General features: G+C 39.0%; 1 protein-coding gene across 3 annotated transcripts in view; it reads left to right on the plus strand.

Annotated features, from left to right (window-relative positions):
- The window catches only part of Prkg1 (protein kinase, cGMP-dependent, type I), a 1,308,883-nt gene that overhangs the window by 108,451 nt on the left and 1,179,351 nt on the right, over positions 1-21,081 (plus strand). Inside the window, exon 1 of one of the 3 annotated variants that reach the window (XM_023723235.1) lies at positions 16,418-16,575. The exons of the other annotated variants lie outside the window; for them this stretch is intronic. The gene's annotated coding sequence lies outside the window, so the exon portion shown is untranslated. Of the gene's footprint in view, positions 1-16,417; positions 16,576-21,081 lie in introns of those variants that run through there. 3 annotated transcript variants of the gene reach the window in all.

Raw genomic sequence — 21,081 nt, forward strand, 5'->3', positions numbered from 1 at the left:
GGGTTTGGACTGTTCTTGTATTTCTAGTACTTTGATCATCATTAAGTCATTTGAGCTCACTTTGATTTTCTTTTTTTTTTCTTTTTTTTTTTTGGTGGAACCAGGGATTGAACTCAGACCCTTGTGCTTGCCAGGGAAATGCTTATTCTACTGAGCCATCTCCCTGGCCCTCACTCTGATTTTCTAATGTGAACATTCACAGTAACAAACTTCCATTTTAGGACTATTTTCCTTTTGACCTATAAGACCTGGTACATGGCACTAGCTTATTGTTTAATTCTAAGAAAGTTAAATTTCTTTCTTGATTTTTTTTCCCCTGTGGCCCATTGAGTGTTCAGGAGCATGTTGTTTAATGTCTAAGTGTTTGTATAATTTCTGGAATTTATTTTGTGATTGATCTCTACCTCTAGTGTTCTTTTGATCTGATAAAATTCATGGAAAATTTTTTATTCTTTTGTATTTAAGCAGGCTTTGTGGCTCAGTATATGGCTTAGAGAAATTTTGTTTACTGCTGAGAAGAATGTGTATTATCTTGTAGTAGAACACTCTAGATATCTATTCAATCCATTTGTTTGGATATGTGTTCAGCTTTGATATCTCTTTGTGGACTTTCTGTTTAGTTGGTCTATATATTTGTGAAAATGGGTTGCCATGTATTTTCACTATGATTGTCTTAGTGTTCGTTCGATCTTTTAAGTCAAGTAGTGTTTGTTTTGTAAAGTTGGAAGCACAGATCTTGGTGTGTAGTATATAGTTCAGTCTCTTCCTGTTGAGTTATTCCTTTAATAACTAATACATAGTGACCTTCTTTGTCTATTCTTTCTCTATAGCAAGCTGTGAATAACTTTTTCATACCACTTTTTTCCTTGCAGTGATTTGCTTCCTGGTTTTTGTCTGTCTGGGAAGCTCCCTGCAAATTCACCTGTGTTCATTTAGGCCCCAGGTCCTATGGCAATGTTTGGTACATGTGAGTGTGGTGGATAGGAAATGATGCTTTTCTATCCTGATCTAAACTGTAAAGTGCTAGGAGACAGGGCTTGTAGCACATTGTTGTATTAGAAATACACGTGTAAATGGATTAACATAGTACCTGAGGCAAAGAACACATTCAAAAATAAATTTTCCTCTTATTCCTTTTTCCCTTATTATTCTTATGGATTTCATGTTCTCACAAGTTTGTCATGAGTCTGATCATAGTGAATGACATTGAATGTTGACATTTATTAGTGATCAGAAAAAAATGGAATACATCAGTATTCTCTATGCTTTGATTTTTGTACAAATTATTTATTGAGTATTGTTCAATGAAGAGTTACAGATAATAAGAATTCCTAATATTTAAATGCATGCCAATCAGTTAAAATCTGTAATATCATGCAGGTTTACAATTCCTACATGAAAACTTTAGATCCCAATGTAATTTGGAATCCAGCTATTTTTACAGATTTTTGGCAAGTGGCATAAAACTTTTACATGGTATGGATAAGAACTCTAGAAGGACCTGTCATCAGTTCAGGCTCATTATATGAGCTAACATACATCCCATAAACTTATAAAATTTTAGTTTTGCTTCTTACACATATGGGTTTATGTACTTGTGTAGTCCTGAAGAGGAACTCATATTTACATTTATTTCTTCTATGTAAAAGCTATATTCACCCACAGTGGACATTTGGAGTCCTTGAAGCTCAAGGATATTAAATAACTTACTCTAACTCATGGTGAAATATACAAATTTGAATTTGAACTCGGGTCTGGCTGAATCCATAGCTCTTAACTTTGCAGTATGAGCACCGTTTCCTAGGATCATATGTTAGATCTAAAAACGCCAGAGTGATTGCTAAGTTCACCCTCTTCATTAAGCAATTAATGGCAAGGGAGCAGCAAGAGGTTGAGCTCTACAGTAGTAACCCTGAGAGAGGTCAAGCCCAGAACCCAGGTTTTTTATATCTAATTCTGTAGTTTCTTTTTTCCCATATTGACATCTAGCTTCTAGATAATCCTAAATTATTGTTCTTGGAAGTCATAGTTATTGTAGGAAGGCAGTTATGCAGTAGTTTCTGTTTCCTTTATTGACTCACAAAATGTTTTGATCAAAGGGTTCGTTTGACTCTGTTTTTGTAATCCGGCGCCTAAGTGCTAGTAATGCTTGCTTTCATCGGTTCAAAACAGGAGCTGTATTTACTTGGGCACAGCTAGAGTGTATTGTAATTCCCTGTTTCCTTAGTTGCCTTCAGGAGTAAAATAAGCAATTTCATTTAAAATTAATAGCCCCAATCTCACTTCGGCCTTATTCGCTGAGGAAACCTTATAGTTAACTGCAGTTTCAGTGCAACTTCAAGGGAATTCTTTGATAGCAGTCAGCCAAAATGCTCAGCTTTTGTTGCTTTTAGACAGACTTTTGTATCAGAGCAGTAAGGTACTCCAAGAATTGCATTCTGATCATAGCAAATTATGTTGCTGTCTGCCTGAGCAGTTTATAGATTTACATGCTTTCCCAGCTAGATTTATATGTCAGCTTTTTGTAAATCCAGGTTTTACAGCATAGTAGATAAGTTCATATTTCAAGTAGAGACTTGATTCTTCATTTTATTGAAATTAACTGATTGGGCAGACTAAAAGTATATCGATCTAAATTTTACATGTATTATTTTTATCTTGTTTCAGAGATAGAAATGTAATATTGTTAGTTATGGTGATTTTATGATTTTTTTTTTTTTTTTTTTTTTTTTTTTTTTTTTTTTTTTTTGCCTAGATCCGCATGCTGTGTAATTCCATAGGGGATATGCATGTAATATCATTACATAATGATTAGAAATGATTATGCATTATTTTATTTGGTAAATTTAGTAGCTTATTTTTTAAAAGGTAATTACAGTTGAGATACAACACCTTTAGAGAGATAAGAGGTGGAGGGAAAAAGAAGAAAAATGAAATAAGGAAAGAGGTAGGCTTTTAACCAGAGCCGCAGGTCTGTGTGGGGAGCTCTTGGTTCCTAATCCTGCATCTTTCTGAGCTTGAAGATGAAGAAGTGAAACCACATATCACCCTTGTGCTTGGGCTGCGGACTGAGGCTGTGCTTAGACACTGGCGACATCTAGGTCAGGAGCCCAGATGGTTCCACTCTGAGGACACGGCAGGGTTGGTTTACCATGAAGCCTGTGCTGTGGATCCAAACAACCCATTTAGAGTTGGATTTTGCCGCCAGTGGTGTTCACGACATCTCTGTGCCTTGGGTTTCTCATCTCTGAAATGCAAGCCGGTGTAGACTGCTGGTTAAGAGCCCGGTGTCCACCAGCGGAGCGTCCAGTCGCAGCCTCAGACCTGCCCACTGTGCATGCTCTTTGTTGCTTTAGGCAACTTGCCTAACATGTCTGTGCTCCTAATCTCCCATCTACAAAGCAGGGACAGTAATCCTATTTGTTAGGAGAATTAAACGAGATAATACTTGTAAAGCACTTAGAGTGGGGCCTGGCAGATAGAACGCGCTCGCGCTTCTTCATCACTCTGCTGGTGCAGTGGCGCTGACCTGGTAAGGACGCCGATCGCAGGGGAGCATTGGACACTATCTGAAGGCATTTTGTGTGTTACAGCTGAGGGGCGGGTACATGCCAGGGGTGCTACGAACAATCCTATAAGCAAAGATAGTCCTTACAGCAACAAAAATTCTGTCCCCACATGTGAGCGTGAGGGGCTTTTGTGGCGCCCTACGACTGGGATTCTATCCTGTATCCTGCAGCCTAATCTGGAGCCAGCATCCAAGGTTCTGCGCTTGGTACTCTGGACCTTCAGGGGGTCTCCCCTTGCTCTGAGCACAGCTTCAGAGCTGGGCAGATAGATGCTGGGTGGTCTGTTTCCTGATGTCTGTTTTGGTTGGGTCACAGCTGGCACGGCACATACGATGCTGGCTACTGTCTCCATTATGACATTTCCGGGCCAGCATCTATGTTAAAGGAACCCATAAAAGCTACAATTTGATCTTTTTTTTTTTTTTTTTTTCTTGCATTTTAGGGCTGGCAGTTTCAGAGTTTAGGGCTATCTGGCAGACTAAAACCCAACCTTTACTTCTTTGTATTTTTATCTCCTTTCTGTAGGATTCCCTGCATTGTTCGATTATTTTGTTTTCCTTCTCTGGGCACTGCGGTGACCACCCTCCCTGAGAGCAGTTTATCTCTCAGGAACTTTTGATCCAGATTATCCTTCTGGTGAAAGCAGAATTTGGATTGGGTACTACAGTAATCCCTTTGGGCAGCCCACAGGCAGGAAGAGGCAGATGATACTGTACCTTTTTCCTGAAGGGTTTTTATCTTTTAACTTTCCATGCTGTAATTTTCTTGGATCTTGGTATGAGTCCAAAGAAATGGACATTGAACTAGCTCCTGTCCATCTCTGTGCCCCTAGGAAGCTGGAAAAAAGCATCCTGAGTAGACAGGGGCTTTGGGGGTACTGCCCCTATGTTCGAGTTCTCACTATACACCTTCCTGCATATGTGAACATAAGGGGATTAGCACTAATCTCTGACATGACTTTTTTCTTTTGTGAAACATCAGTGGCAATTCCTGGCTCGGATGTCAGGAGAGGCCATGTGTATGGTTTCAGGCTGTGTGTGTGTTCAGGCTTTTCTGCTCGCTGCTTCTATGTGCCTGGATGAATTCCCTAAATTATGCGTCTTCATTTCCACACCTATAAGATGTGTGTCAGTGTCACCAATCTCAGATGGTTGGAGAGAAGATTGATAGGGACCTATATATTAGTTTCTGGGGAGAGCCTTTCCCCTAACCTGCCCCTCAGCCTTCCCTATGCCCCTGAGACTCTGAACACTGGAGTCTGGGGGGAGTGAGTGGCCGGATGGGTGTGCTGTGTGTGCTAGGCCTGGCAGGGTGGGTCCGACTGTGGCCAGGGAGAGTGGCACAGACACTCCTCCTAGGACAGCAGTGGCTTCTTGACCATGCCGGAGGACATGAGATGAGAACAAGGGCCTGGTTAGCTTTTCTTTAGAAGCTGTGGAGGTTTGGAGAAGGCAGGTGTCGCGATGTGCTTAGGAAGGGAAACACGAGTTCTGGGATTGTCTAGGAAGAGAAGGAAGTAAAAACCTTGAGCTCCCAGCTGTTGAGAATTCCTAAGGCATTCATGACGTGTTCTCAATCACGTCTAATGTTTAAGGGGAGTAAAAAAATAGAAAAAAAAAAAACAAAAACCCAAAAACATTAGAACCAATACAGAATTTCACTAAATAAAGTAATAGGAATTCAGCAATGGCTATTATATTGCATAATGCTGCTTTCAAATTAGTTGTTTAGATTACCAGATTAAGCATGCAAAATTGTTTAAAATTTATAAGAAATTGAAAAAGAGAAGAAAAATTAAGCATTAACTGCTCCTTTTAATAGAACAACAGAAATCAGCAGTGCAGTTATCCGAGCTATCCTGTATATACACATAAATATATTTTCCCTCCCTCCCTCCCTCCCTCCCTCCCTCCCTTCCTTCCGTCCTTCTTTTTCCTCATCCCTGTTGTTTCTTCCCTTTGAACAGATTCTTTCCAGACCCCTGTGCTTCTTCCTGATCTTTTTTGTCCTGTTTGCAATCGCTGGAGGCCTCTGCCTGAGAGCCACAGTTGCCTCTGTCTCTCCTCTTTAACGGACTCTTTGTGGGCTGCGGGCGGTTTGTCAGGCAGCAGGAGAGCGGGAGGACCTGCGAGCTTCTATCACTCCATAGCAAACTTCGCCATGACGGTCGGGCTCGGGCCCGGTGCCTTGCAGAGACGTCCTGGGCTCTCCAGGGTCTCCGTGCTGCGCGCTCTGGGGCACACTGTGCAACCTTGCCCGCAAGTGCGTGCTGCCCGACTCCTTCTTCTGGAAATACTGCTTTCGAATATCTTGCGCAGGAATTCCTATTTTGGCGTCTGCAGCTGGCAACCCCAGTCGGAAGGAGCCCTTCTTGGGATCTCACGCATGTCCCAGTTTCACAGCCTGTGGACTTCCAAGGGGAGTCAACTTGGGGTGAGGGTCAGGAAGGGGGAGGTGCTTGTGAAAGCCATTTTTTTCACATTATATAGAAAGAGAAAAATATACCACTTATATCTGACACGGTTATGTGTGGTTATAGTAAATTAGCTTTGCCTTAGATAATAGTATTCAGTATCAATAATATGCATATATATAATTTTAATAAGTAAAATGGCAATGACATTAGAATTTTTCTTGAGTTTTATATATATAGTATTCATTTTTATTTTTAATTTTTTTTGTGAGAGGGCTAAAACTCGGCCTTTGGTGTGCTAGGGAATCATTTTCCCATTGAACTAAACCCACAGCCCCATATATAATATTTTCATTATATAACTGTTACTTGTAGACACTCTTGGGAATCTAACTACAATTTTATTTTTCTTATCTTTTGGGAAAAATATGTTCCTACCTCGAAGTGGTTGATCTGAGCCCAGGGACATGGCTTCATAATACAGTAGAGATAGATGACCTATATTAGGTTATTTTTAACCCACCCGGCTGTGAAGTTAGTGAGAATTAATTTATGTATTTATGTGCCCACTATATGCCAGATACTGTGCTGGATACTGCTACGAAGTACGATGCTACTAGAATAAGTTTTTCTCTGGAACCTGATAAGATGTCCTTTTTTTGTCTATAATGTACTAACATTTTCTGATACTACACCCTGTTATGGGTATAACTCTATTCCTTGTGTAGGTTCACCTTAGGCCTTCTTAATAATAAAGCATGCCTCTACTTCAGTGAACATATTTTGTTGGATAAAAAAGCAGGGAATGTAAACATTATATTATAAACATGTACTAATAAATATTAAAAATTTTAAAATATGATTTCCTCAGCAGTTACAGTTCTTTTAATAAGTGAAGTCCTTACTTAATGTGTATGCTCTTGTGGAAGAAAATTGATCTTGTAAAAATGAACACAGCAAATAGGAGCAGATAAGAAGTCTTCTACCCCTGAGCATTAGGAAGAAAGTAAAACCTGAATAAAGTAGAGATGGATTTGTGGGTGGCAGGGAATGTAGAGACCTGAAGAAAGATCGAGGTGGTGACCAGTAGCTCTCTGAAATCTTTACAAATGTTTTAGCCCAAAATACCATGCCTTGGGAGGTGAACCCAAAGCTATGACTTTGCTTCAACGGGCTTTTAGGAAATGGGCTTAAGTCATGATTGCAAATCTCTTTAATTCTTCTTTCTGTGACCATTGTTACCGAAGCAAAGTATTTTAGCTTTGACTCAACATGAAGATGAAGAGGTTTTAGCCAAAAAATAGGTCCTGGCTTGACTCTGTAGGCTGATTCCTCTCCCTAAGCACATGGGGAAGTTGGAATGTTTCCAGTAATGGGATACCTGTTGTGTCCCCTCAGCTTTTATGTATTGCAGTTGGAACTCCCCACACACCCTGGGTGACTGTATTTGGAGACAGGCCCTTATTATCTGCAAGAATTACAGAAATCAAGTGGCATTGAAGGTGGGAACCCTTAACCTCAGACATAAATGGAAGCATATCACTGAATTTAGAAAGGTCCCAGTCTTATCTCCTATCCCCCGCTCCAATACATAGGAGGAAACAGAACTGGCCACCTAATGGGAAACTGGAAACATTTTCAATGAATTCAGACAGCTGAAGGGAAATAGACAAAGCCAAAAGTGGTTTGTATCTAGATGTCACCCCAAAACTTTGCATTCTCATATGTGTGGCTAGATCTAGAGCATGTGCTACTGGAATTAAATAGTTCTGGGTGTGGATAGTGGAAGCCCCACTTGGGGCTGAACTTGTGGGGATTGGGTATTTTGTCTTAGCAGTGAGAAAAGTAATGAAGAGATGCAGCTCATCCATTTTAACCAACATTTTAATTTATTTTATTTTTACTTGAGATTATATGTTTTGTTAGAATAGATATGAAAACATCAAAATTATATATTTATATACTTATATGTATTTTACTATGTCAAAATTATATATATATATATACATATATATATACTTTTTCATATACTTTTTGTTACTTTTATTGGGTTAGAATTGATATAATATAAAATTTTAATTTGTCACAATATATTTTCATAAATATTGATCATCTTAACATTCTACAGAATTTTTAATGATCTAAATTTAAGTATGTCAGTCAAGGGTCATACAATATTTGAGGAAAGCATATTACATGAAAGAGAAGCACACACACTTTCAGAATAGAAAAAATACTTCCTGGATGAGGTAGAAATGATTCAGAAAAAAAGGAATTTTAAGAAATAGTCATCTATTATAAATACCTCACAGAGATAAGAGAAAATACATGAATGAAGCAAGATACTGCTGGAAGACAAGGGAAAATTTGCAGAGCAGTTCAACCTTTTTGGAAGTGAAATGAAGAATAATGATGAAACATTCAGAAATTGGAATTCTAGAACATTGAATCAATGGCAAAGAATTGTGAAGTCAGAAATTAGGGAATTAGAAAACTTACCTAGGAAGATCCATGGGAAGGTATCATGAAAAAATATTGATAAACTTTTCATAATTGATGACATCAGTTTCTAGATTATAAAAATCCATTGAAAGTTAGATTAACTAATGAAAGCATTTGATAATGAAACTTTCGAATACTAGGCAGGCCTCAGATGTGATAGATTTTTTCCCCAAAAATTCTGAGGAAAAATGACACCGTAACACAGAATTGTGGACACAGCAAGGTCATCAGTTATTCTTATGATCCACCAGGAACATTTCAGATAAGGTCTCAAAACTTTTAGCTTCTCTCCACCTTTTTTCTGAGAGGTACTACAGAATGGGCTTATGCTTCAGAACAAGAAGACACCAAGAAAGTGGGTTCCTGGCAAAGCAACACAGGAGGCTCTAAGAATTCCTTCGTTGAGTTCATAGCTGAAGGTGAGGTTCAGGTTTCCAGAGCTCCTGATTCTGCCAGAAGTAGACCTTGCAGTTTTGGAGTTTGGGAGTGATTTCATGTAGGTGGACTTGATAGCATACCCAGTAGAGTGTGAATACGGTGAGTAGAGATTCACATAGGCAGAGAAGAGTCTAGAGTAACTATGTAGGGTTGATTACTCAAGATGAATTGCATAGTAGTTGTTGATGGTGATGACAATGACATGAAGTCCTTATTAATACTGATTGTCAATTTCACTGGATTAAAAGACTCTTGGAGAGGTGATTGGACTGTGAGATGATTGAGCTCTGAGAGTGCCCGCATTGCTAATGAGTTAGTCCATTGATAAGTCTGTAACTTGGTAGACTACTAGCAGGAGGGACCTAGATGAAGTGAGTGGCTAACGGGCTTGACTTTGGGGATGGCGTCTCCCTGGCCCTTTCCTCCCTGGCTCTTTTCAACCCACTGTGTTTCCTGGCCACCATCAATTGAGCAGTTTTATTTAACTCCAGCTTTATAATAGGAAGGTTGTGCCTTGGAACCTACTGACAAGGTGACCAAAAGAGGCCTTTCCGCATTTCAGTGGAGGGTGTCAGGTATTCCTTCCCAGCGGCAGAAAGCTGACTGAAACATGCATACATTATGTGATAACTACAGGAGGCTAGTGAGCATGTGCAGAACCCTACACAGCTATTATTGGGGTGGGAACTATATATACCCTCATTGCATTTTTAAAGAATATAGTAGATTATTCACTTTCATCACCATCTTATATGTTTTTTGAACTTATACTTTGTAACTGAGATTTTATGTCCTTTGACTGATACCTACCACCCTTCCATAAATATTTGCAATTTATTTGTGGGTATATAAAGTAATTTGACAGGTAAATAAATGAATAATGATCAATGTAGAAATGAAAATTGTGGGAAACACAAAAATACAAGAATAATTTATAATATCTTAATTTTTTTTGGTGGAACTGGGGATTGAACTCAGGCCCTTGCACTTGCCAGGCAAGCACTTATTCTACTGAGCCATCTCCCTGGCCCCTTAATTTTTAAAAAGACCATTATTCGTGGTATAATACCAATATGAATAATGAAGAACAGATCTTTAGCCATAAAATGTAAATATTAAGTGATTATCTGACCAAAATGAATATTATATCATACTGAAAGGAAGAGATATGGGTGGGTTAGAGCGAGTCTGTCTGTCTGTCTGTCTCTCTCTCTCTCTCTCTCTCTCTCTCTCTCTCTCTCCCCTCCCCCCGTGTGTGGTGTGTGTGTGTGTGTGTGTGTGTGTGTGTGCATACAGAGAGAAACAGGAAGGAAAAAGAGGCTGAACTATTTTTCATAGCAGAAAGCACATATATAAACGTTAAGCTGAAAACAAGTAGCAATATTAGTGTGTTAGATTAACGTAAGAAAACAAAATCATCAAAGAAAATTTCTAAGTACTTCTTTGCAGAGTTTTGTCCAGAGTGGAAATGAACCTTGTGGAATGATTTCACTCTTTGTTTAAATCATGTGCATGTATAACTTTGTCAAAAATTGTGTGTGTATATATATATATATATATAATATTTATATATCACATTATATGTTTATTATATATATAATGGTATGCAAAGACATTACCTACACATAATGGTAGTTGTGTAAGTACAATAAGAAACTGGGCAGATGCAGGGCCTGGTGGGGCACCTGTAATCCCAATGTTTGGGAGGCTGAAAACAGGAGGATCACTATGAGTCTGATCTGTGTAGACCCTGTAGACTCTGTACTAAATACATTAAAAAAGAAAGAAGGAAGCTGGGAGGAAGCAGAAGGCCTTTAGAACAGTTTTTGATGCTTCTGAATAATGCTGAACTTTCCTTGTGGGAAAAAAAGCATATTGTGTGTTTTAATTAAAATTTATTTAATGGTAATTTATGGGTGAATTTGAAAAACATTTTTTGTGTGAATAAAGATGTTGCAAGAGGACATGTACTATGTAATGACACTTATATAAAGTATTAAATTACAAAATACAAAGTATTGATTATGAATGAATTCAGCACAATTATAAAATGTCTGCAAGAATCACCTCCCGCCCCATTCACATGGTGTTGTGCGTTGAGGTATGGAGATTGTAGGTAGACATAGCGAGTGGTTAGCCAGCAAATTCCTTGGGATTCAGAGACAAAAAGAGAAAGAGTTGAACCAAAAATTATGTAACATTAAGATCTACAAAATTGAGTAGTAACTGCATGCTTTATTTTACAGTCATCTGCATTTGAAATGTTTTATAATTAAAAAAAATGAATGAATACTGGTGCTGAAGAAATTGCAACCCTAAATCTGGAGGGTAAGACAAAATAGACATTTTAAATTTATTTCCTGTTAATATAGAAAAAAAATCCTAAATTGGCTCCTGATCTGACAGCATGTAATTATTAAGTCAGTCAATTTCATTGAAAATGTTACTGAGTTTTGCCTCCTTATTGTCTCTGTGACGCTACAACCCCAAGCATTAACTAAGCTACAGTTAGGCATACACAAGATGTCGTGTTGTCTGATGCTTAACTGAAAGACAAATTAAAGCAGAACTGAGGAGTGTATGATTTGGTATAACAGGCCATCCAAATCCAATAAATATTTACTAATTTTCTACATCATCAGAGATATAATAGCAAAACAGTAATGAACAAGTTAGATTCTTGTCCTCCCTACACGACGTCCACATTGGGGAATAATGCAGCGCAGAAATAGGTCAGAACACTGGGCTAAGATCGCTGTGGTGAGTTCTGAGTCTAGTAGGATGGAGTATGTATTGAATTTTGGGCAAGTTATTAAACCTCTCTGAGTCTCAGTTTTCTTGGAATAAAATGGGAACAATGACTTGTATCAGCTTTCCTGTCCTTGAGACCCAATACCCAACGCCTACGACCTAGAAAAAGTTTAATATGGCCCATGGTTTTAAGGGATTCATCTACGGTGAGCAGGCTCTGAGGTGGGAGAGCCATCTTGGAAAGGTGTGGGAGAGCTGAATGGTTGCCTCACGGTGGCTGGAAGCAAAGGAAGAAGCAGTGCTAGGGAGGAGGGGCCAGCGGCCAGGTGCTGTCTCCCCAGTTAGGTCTCCAGGACCCACACAGATCCACCAGAACTACTCCCAAGAGGCAGCTTCTGAGCCCCTCATAGTGACATGATGAAGCTTAACCATGACAGCGCTAGACCTCACACAGGACGGTTGCAATTAAATTAGCTAATCCAAATTAAGACATGCCTGGGATACTGTGCCTGGCACCATAGTACATTCTTAATAAATGTCAGTGTGACTCAAAATTGTGAAGAGATTAAATTACAACTCAGGAAAGCACATCACTGAAGACCGGATGGTTCAACTAGAGAAACAGATGTGCACAGTTTCACAAAAGTGAAATGTTTTGTTTCCTGGTCTGAGAGATTCTTAGAAACTCCCTCATGACATTTCCGCTTGTAGTTACAATTTAACCTAGCTTCTTGGGCAGTTCCTTAAGAATCGGGCACCTTTCCTGGAAGAGGCGAATCTCTGTCAGCTGTGGTTAGGTTCATGGAGTTCTTTGCTACTCTTCAGCAGCAGAAGAGCCAAAGTCCCACCAAAGGGCCAGTCACTGAGCTGGTAAAGGCCTGATTACCTTTGGAAGAACTATAAATAGAAGCCAAAAGTTAGAGATAGAAATAAGTTGTAGTCTTAATATGTCACTCAAATGTTACAGAGAGAGCAAACCTTAATGGCATAGGCATTAGAAAGCTGAATTTCATGTTGTCTGGATAATCATTCATTTCACCAACTTTTATTAAGTACTTGCCATATACTCAGCCATGAATGGAGTGTTTTGTGCAATAATGAACAGGCAATACTGTCTTAGCTTTGAAAAAGCTGATAGAGGCCAATGAGATAGAAAAGAAAAGAAAGCATAGGTAAAATAAATGCATTAATATCATACGTTCTGCAAAGCGTAAGCTGAGCATCATGTCCATCTTGAGCCTAGCCAGGTGGTAGGCTATGTGCGATGGACCGGAAGTTCTGGCAGAGCTTGCATTGGATCTGAGAGTGTAATGATGAAAATGAGGCACCGGGGAAAGTTCCAGGGAGAGGAAAAAGCAAGCTGAAAGATCCCCGGGCAGGAGCAGGCCTGGTGTGTGAGGATGGTCCCCAGGGCTGGAGCTCTGGGGAGAGGACAGGGAGGCATTGGGAGATGGGTCGGGGTGCATGGGCCACAGATCCTGTGAGCCTCAGAGCCCTGGAGGTTATCCCACTTCAGCAGTCACCCTTAGCAGAATTTTATAGTGGGGTATGATGTTCACCGATTTATAAATTCAACAGGTTAATGTTTCCATCTCAAGAAACTTAGAAAAGAAGAGCAGATTGAAGCCCAAACCAGTAGTCCATCCCATCCCCAGGCTCAGCCATCAGCAGGTACCCTGTTTTTTCCATTCAAAACATGCATTATCTGTATTCATCTCCTTGTGCTTTATTTTTTAATTCACTTTCCTATCTCCTTGACCTCATTTTTGAAAAGGAAGTTTGCCTGTTCACTGTTGACTCAGATTAGAAATCAGATTGGAAATTAATGAAATAGAAAATAGTAAAAATAACAGAAAAGAAAACAATGATATTAAAGTTAGTTCTTCGATAAGCTCAGTAAAATGATGAACTTGTAACCAGATATAAGTAAGAAAGTAAAAGAGGCAGAAGGTGCGAACTAACAATGTTAGGAATGAGAAACTTTTTACTCGCTCTGCAGGCATTAAAAATACAATAATGAATTTTTGGAATAATTTTAGGCCAATATATTTTACAGTTTATGTGAAATTGACAAATTTCTTACAGGTATACTCCTAAAATTCACTCAAGAAGAAACAGGATTTCTGGAAAGTTGTAAGTCTGTTGGAGAAATTAAGTTTGTAATTACTTTCCCCTCCCCCCAAAAACTACCATAGGTCCAGAGGGATTTAAGGCTTTACCTGTGAATTCTGTTGAACAATCCAGAAAGAAAGAATTCCCTTTCTTGACAACCTCCTCCAGAAGACGGACAGTGGTAGAATACATTCCAATTCACTTCCTGAGGTTGGCATTGCCTGATATAAAATGAGAAGGAAAAAAAACTACTACAGTACAATAGCCTTGATGAACATGCATGCAAAAGAATTTCAACTGCAGGAAACAAACAGAGTATGAAAAGGGTCATTTCTTATGAGTTTTATCTCATAAATATAAGGTTGGTTTAGCAATAGAAAGTAAATCAATGTAATTTGCCAAATTGACAAACTAAATATGTTATGTAACCTAAAGGCCCCCATCTCAATGGGCAAAGAAAGGGCACCAGGCAAAAGCAGTATACATTTCTAACAAAATGTTCTCTGCAGGAATAGAAGGGAACTTCCTTAACCTGATGAAAGGCACTTGCAAAAGCCCCACAGCTTATATTATACTTAGCAATAAAAGATTAGAATATTTTCTCTATAAGATCAGAAGCAAAAAAAAAAAAAAAGATCAAAAGCAGAATGAGTGTACCTCTCTCTCTACTTCTATTCTAAATTCTACAGCAGGTTCTAGCCAGTTCAACAGGTGAGAGAAAGGAAGAAATACTAAATCCTTTGTATTTTCAGACAGTAGGTACCTGCTATATACTCAATCATGAACACAGTGTTTCATACAATAAGGAACAGGCAATACTGTCTTATCTGTTATCATGTATGTAAGAAATCTGATGCAGAGGTCAAAGTAAAATATGTTCCTGTACCATTAATAACATTGTTATATTCTAAAAAATTGATCCATAGTTTCAAGGTGGTGCCAATTAAAATCCCTGTGGATGTATTTGTAGAGATTGACAAAATTAATTCTAAAATTCAATGGAAATCTCAAAGTAAGTAAAAAGAAGTTTGGAAAGAGAGAGTTGGAGGATTGACACTACTCAGGAATTACTATAAATCTACAAAGGAAAAGCAGTATAGTGTTGGCACAAATATAGAATAATAGAACAAAATAGAATCCAGAAATACAGACATACACACACACACACACACACACACACACACACACACACACAAATAAAAACAGAAATAATTTTGACAAAGTTACAAAGGCAATTTAGTGTCAAAAGCCATCTTTTCAAGACATAGTGTTATAATAGTTAGCTTTTTGTAAAAATTTTATCCATTCCTCACATACTGTATAAAAACTCCAAGTGATAATGGATTTAAATGTAAAGCCCAGAACTATAAAACTTTTCAAAGAGTACATAGGATAAAGACTTTCTGGCCTTAGTTTAGAGCAGATAGATTTCTAGTGAGATGAAAAGCACAATGCACAAGAGGTAATGGATACACTGAATTTTATCAAATTAAAACTTTGTATTTAAAATAAAAGAAAAGGTAACAGGCAGACTAGACAGTATGTTTGCAGATAATATGTCTGATAATGGATTTATGTATGGAACATAAAGTAGGACTTCAAATTTCAAAAGTGAAGTAAACATTCAACACACACTGGCAAAAGTTTACCAAAGAGGTTCAGAAAGCAAGTAAGTGAACAGACACACAATGATGTCACTAAATGAGGAAGTAAAAATAAAAACTCTTAAAAATAAATAAATAAATAAAACTCTAATGTGACCTCATCACCTACCTATTCCATTGGATATTGTTGACAGAATGATCATAGCAAGAGTGAGGGAGCTGGAATTCTCACATACTGGTGGTAGAAATATAAGATGGTATGGCCGAATGAAAACATTTTGACAGTTTTTAGAATGGTGCGCTATATGATCCACCCATTCCACGGCTAGCTATTTCCTCTCAAAAGAAAAAAGCAACAGTAAAACCAGATTTTCACTTGAAGATTTGTGTCTTAATGTTCACACTGGCTTTACACAGAATAGAAAGTGGGAAAATTCAAACGTCCATCACCAGCTGGATGGACGAACAGTGGTATGTCCATATAGTGGAGAAGTACTCAATCATAAGAAATAGTAAACTGTTGATAATGTAATGTGAATAAGCTAAGCTGGAAAAAGTATCCAAATACAAAAGACAATACCCTGTATGATTCCACTCACATAAACTTCAAGAAAATATAATGCAATCTGTAGTGAGAGTCAAATCGGTGGTTTTCGGGAGTTTAGAGAGATTACAAAGCATCCTGAAGGCACTTCTTGTGGGGATGATATGATGATATTGTCATTATCTTGATGACAGCGAAGGGTTCCTGGGTATGAATGTGCATCAAAATCTATGCAAATAGTTATTTTACATACTGTATATTTTAAATAGGTGCAGTCTATCACCTCCCTGTTATACCTAAATAGAATGGCTAAAAATAGAAGTAAAACACTCTAGAGGCTGGGTGGAGTATGAAGTACAGAGCAGAGGATGTGACTGAGAGCCAGACCAGCTCCAGGGTGCAGAAAAGAGATAAAAAGCTTGGCTTGGATGGAGGCAGGGCAGATGGTGGTGGAACGCAGCGGCGGCAAGACGTGAAGCTGATGCATCTGCGGTGTGGACCTTCGAACAGTTTTTTCAAAGAGTCTCTGGAAAGGAGGAACATTTTTTCCATCTCTGTGTTCAGTTTACTTCAATTCCAAGGAAAAGTGCAGAGAAGTGAAGCCATATGGTACCTCAGGGAATCATGCATGTTTCAGTGCTAGTGGGTATGGAGTGAATGCAGGGGAGGCCTGGGAGGACTGCGGGTGTTGAACTGAGCCCAGTTGTGGAGATTCTTGGATATCATTAGAGGATTTCTGTTTTTATGCAGTAGACAGTAGAGCACCAGTAAGAAGTTTCGAAGGAAACTCGTCCTGTTGGCTTTTGCATGAGATTAATTTCAGCTCTTTGTAGGTGGCCTGGAGCCTGGGAGATGTGCTAGGCAGAGAGGCCAGGTAGGGATATGAAGTCTTCACATGGCTGAAGTAAAGATAGAAAGAAGACTGGCACAAGAGGGGTCTTGCTGCATTGAGGATTGATATTAATTGATTGGTGGATGCAAGGAGCATGAGTCTTTAAAACTAAGTGATGACAAGATGCAGAAATCCCATAATGTGTATTTCTAGGTGCATGACTATTCACTAATTTTGTAAATTTGTTTGAATTTTCTTAGATGTTTTCAAAGCTCTTTAGATATTGCAAAAGACAATTGAATTCAAAGAGGTTATACTTCTCACTCAAATGTAGAAAGCTGTACAGCTACAGGGCCAACCAGATAGCTCAGCGGACTGACTAACACACCTGCTTAGGAAGGCTCAGGGTTGGGGTTCAATCCCCGGCATGCTATGCTGGTCCTGCCCCAGGAGCATGCTGAGACAATGACTGAGACTGGGTGTGGTGGCACCATGCCTTTAATCCCAGCAGTTGAGAGGCTGAAAACAGGAGGATCACTACCAGTCTGATCTATGTAGTGAGACCCTGTAGAACCTGTACTAAATACATTTTTAAAAAGAGCAAAATCTGATCTTTTTTCTTCTGATCTGAAGACCTGTGTTAGCCAGGGCTTGCAAGAACAACAGATTTAATAGAAACACACACACACACACACACACACACACATACACACACTCACCCAGGATCAGGCAGGTGTGGAAGCATTTGTAAAGGCTGTCTGCACTCTTGGGAGCTGACTGTTGGCAAAGGTGGAAGACCTGGAGCTTACTGCAGAGTTCAGCTGGTCACCAAAAGGTTATGCTGGAAGGCTGGCGAACCTGAGTTGGTAGACTGAAGGGTCTGCTGCTTAGGAGCCTGTGGGAGAGACTGGCCTCTTTATTCTAATTAGGTTACTAGCTTGTAGGCTAGTGCCACTCACACCCGTGGTGAGTTTTGCCTCTGCCGTGAATCCCTTCAGCTGTGCCCAGAACCATGCTCAGTCAGCAGGGTGTTTCTCACTCCAGTGGACACAGCAGCTAGCTCTCACAGAGTCTTTCTCCCAAAGCCACACTCCACGTCTGAAACACACGGTAGAGGTTCCATGTTCTGTACCCATGCCGCTGTGGATTCCCGCCAGAGCCCCACTGAAGTGTGGTCATTTTGTCTTGTGAGCATTGTCTTTCCTGCGTTGGGAGGCAGGAAACAGCTTAAGTGTAGCAGTCTATGTGTTCTGTGTACAGAGTGGGGGAGCCCTTTTTTCATCCAGTAATTGATCTTATGTACAGTCCTTGGTTGCCGGGTCTACTTCAGTAGAGGTCCAGGGTCATCCTTGTATCTCAGGGCTAAACATATTTGACACTTTTAAAGCCCATACTGGTTTCCTAGGAAACAATACATTAGTACTGTCTAACCAAACTTTACCATAGATACTAGTTACACAATTTCTCAGCAGCAAAAAACAAACAAACAACCTTCTAGGTTTTAAAACAGAAATAAAAATGTAAGTTGTTGGAGTAATATATTCTGAAAAAACCCTCCAATCTCAAAATGGATCTTTCCTCTAAAAATAAATATTATATATAATATAAATCTTGCCAGATGTTATCATTCTCAGGCATTTCTGAGGCTGGATTTCCTTCTTTTCTTTGCATTAGATTCATATGCAAAATTGCAAGAGATGTCACTAGTTAAAGCTTAGAAAACGATGATGGCATATGAGGCTTGACCAGAATCTGGGTGTACTACGGAAGCAGATCTGATGATTGAAGTGGTGCATGCCCAGTTTGTTTCATTCAGATAATTAATTTTTGTTGTGTATTAGGAAAGTTAATATGAAGTAGAATTAGAGAACTAGGTACAATGTTTCAATTTTGCAGGCTCCTTTAGGTCACTCTTACACATACTCACGTCTTAGTAATATGAGTTTAGTGTCAAGCAGGTAATATATTTACATTTTTACAAATTTGAATGGGGAATCTACTAATTTAACATGGTGCAGAAATTGGGTTTTGAAAGCACTGTCACCAGATTATGGTGCTATTCAATATATACGAGCAGAAATTGGAATGAAAAATGGCAACAGCTCTATGAGCTTCAACTTGGCAGTTGGAGAGTTTAATTTTGATTCAAGAGCTACCAAGCTCTCCTATTAATCATGTAGAGTGATGATCTTACACCTCTGTGCCCACTTCCTGTTTTTTCATGAACTACCAACCACCCCTCAGCTTTGCTTCTTGTAATCTAAGCTATGATGTGCAGGACAATGCAGTTGGAAGTAGATTCAACCTTGCAGTACAATAGAAAGGTGCTCTCAATCCAGCCATTTCAGAGAGTGGTCCAGAGAGGTTAGGGGACTGGCTCTTAGTCACACAGCAAGTCAGGGCACAGCTAGGCAAAGAGGCAGTTTTCATGATTCTAAGCTAGTGCACTTCTCAGTACAATTTTATTTCACTCTGTTTCTTCAGAGCTTTTCAGCTGAGCAGAAGGGTGGCAGCATGTCTTGTAGGGTGTTAACTCTGAACAGCTATTATCCCAACCATGAACCTGACTGCAGCTTTCTTCTTTTCTTCTCTTTCTCCTTTTACCACTCACTCAGTATGTCTTGCCCTTCATAAGAAATAAAAGTTACCAAGTAAAACTCAGCTAAATGAGTTTTTAACCCACATTTACATATACATCCATAGAGAGCAAAGCTTCTCTGTAAGGATAGCCCTATTTAAAAAGCAAAACGATTAAAATTTGCAGCTAGCACAGTCAAATTACATTAACATATTATAAGTAGAAAGAAACTGCTTTCAGCCCAGACCCAGCCATAGCAATAGGAATATTTTGAACATGCTATTTCAAAAAAGCTAAAAAAAGAAAAAAAAAACTGAAAGCCTCAATAAAAAAGTGTCATTTTGCCAAGCATAACTGGGTTCCATTGAAAGCAGCTATTTCTGCAGTGGCAGTTGGCGTTCTACCTATGAGCTTCATACTAGAACACAAGTTGCGTTTTAGGAAGGGGGATTTCCAGAGGAGCGCTGCCGAAGCAGCCCGTACGTATCATAGAGAATGTGTATAAATATTATATACATTTGATTTATATATAAAATACTTTGATCATTTTAACGAAAACTGTGCCTCCTCCTTAGCTCCTATTTCAGTTTAATTCACTGATCTTCTTAGCTGGGAAGGATTTAGAACTGGGCATTCTCCAGCGTTCAGCTTCACCTTGTTTGTCTAGCTCTGCTACTGACTCTTTTTCGTGGGGATTTTTGAATGTTGTCCTTGAGTTAATTTCTTTCAATACTATGTTGCTCCTACACATGATTTAGACGATGGATGTAGAAGAGCACACTGATAAGAAAGCTTGAAGGCCTATGCAAACTCGTTTCCTGTTTTGGATGAAGGGAGAACCAGCTTTTTCTCTGCAATAAAACCTAGAAATGGACTCATTGATTTTTCTTGGAGTGGAGGCAATGATGGTTTCCAACTCTGTAATTTCCTGAGGCAGTCAACAAATCTTAACTTGTATTGGTTAACTGGCTACTGCCCATGAAAGAGGGTGTGTGTGTGTGTGTGTGTGTGTGTGTGTGTGTGTGTGTGTGATTTCTTCATGGCCACATGGCATTTTGAAAAGTGACTGGAAACTGTCTAACAGGTAGCATAAAGCAAGATGTGTGGAACTAGGGCCAGGGAGATAGCTCAGTGGCATAAGCACCTGCCTGGCAAGTGCAAGGTCCTGAGTTTGATGCCTGGTACAAACAAACAAACAAACAAACAAACAAACAAACAAACAGTGTAGAACTGATGTTCTAGGCTAGGTGGTCATAAAAATATAAAATGCTTTGTTTTTCTTTTTTCGGTGGAACCAGGGATTGAGCTCAGGCCCTTGCGCTTGTCAGGGAAGCGCTTATTCCACTGAGCCATCTCCCTTAACCCCCTCCTTTGTTTTTCTTCAGAATACAGGAAGAGGAAAATATTCTTTTTTCCCTAACTGATCTGTTCTTTCCCATTGGGCAGTAAGTGAATTGAAGGTTAGATAAGGTACATATTGAAACTTTTTTTTTTTTTTTGTCTTCACAAATCAATTAAATTCCAGAAGTCAGTTAAATTGAGCTTCATAAGGATTCATCAGCATAATAGTAGTTTGTTTTGAAAATGTTTTTATTACAACTGGGTTAATGGAAATTAAAATTCCTTTGAGTATTTGTTTTGACTCAGTGACTATTTAATGGTTCACTGTGAACAAGATACAGAGAAGTGTGCATTTCTTTCTTTTTTTATTTTTTTATTTTTTATTTTTTGCCCCGAA

Source organism: Octodon degus, unplaced genomic scaffold, assembly GCF_000260255.1.
Source record: "Octodon degus isolate 3935 unplaced genomic scaffold, OctDeg1.0 scaffold00005, whole genome shotgun sequence".
Lineage (NCBI taxonomy): Eukaryota > Metazoa > Chordata > Mammalia > Rodentia > Octodontidae > Octodon > Octodon degus.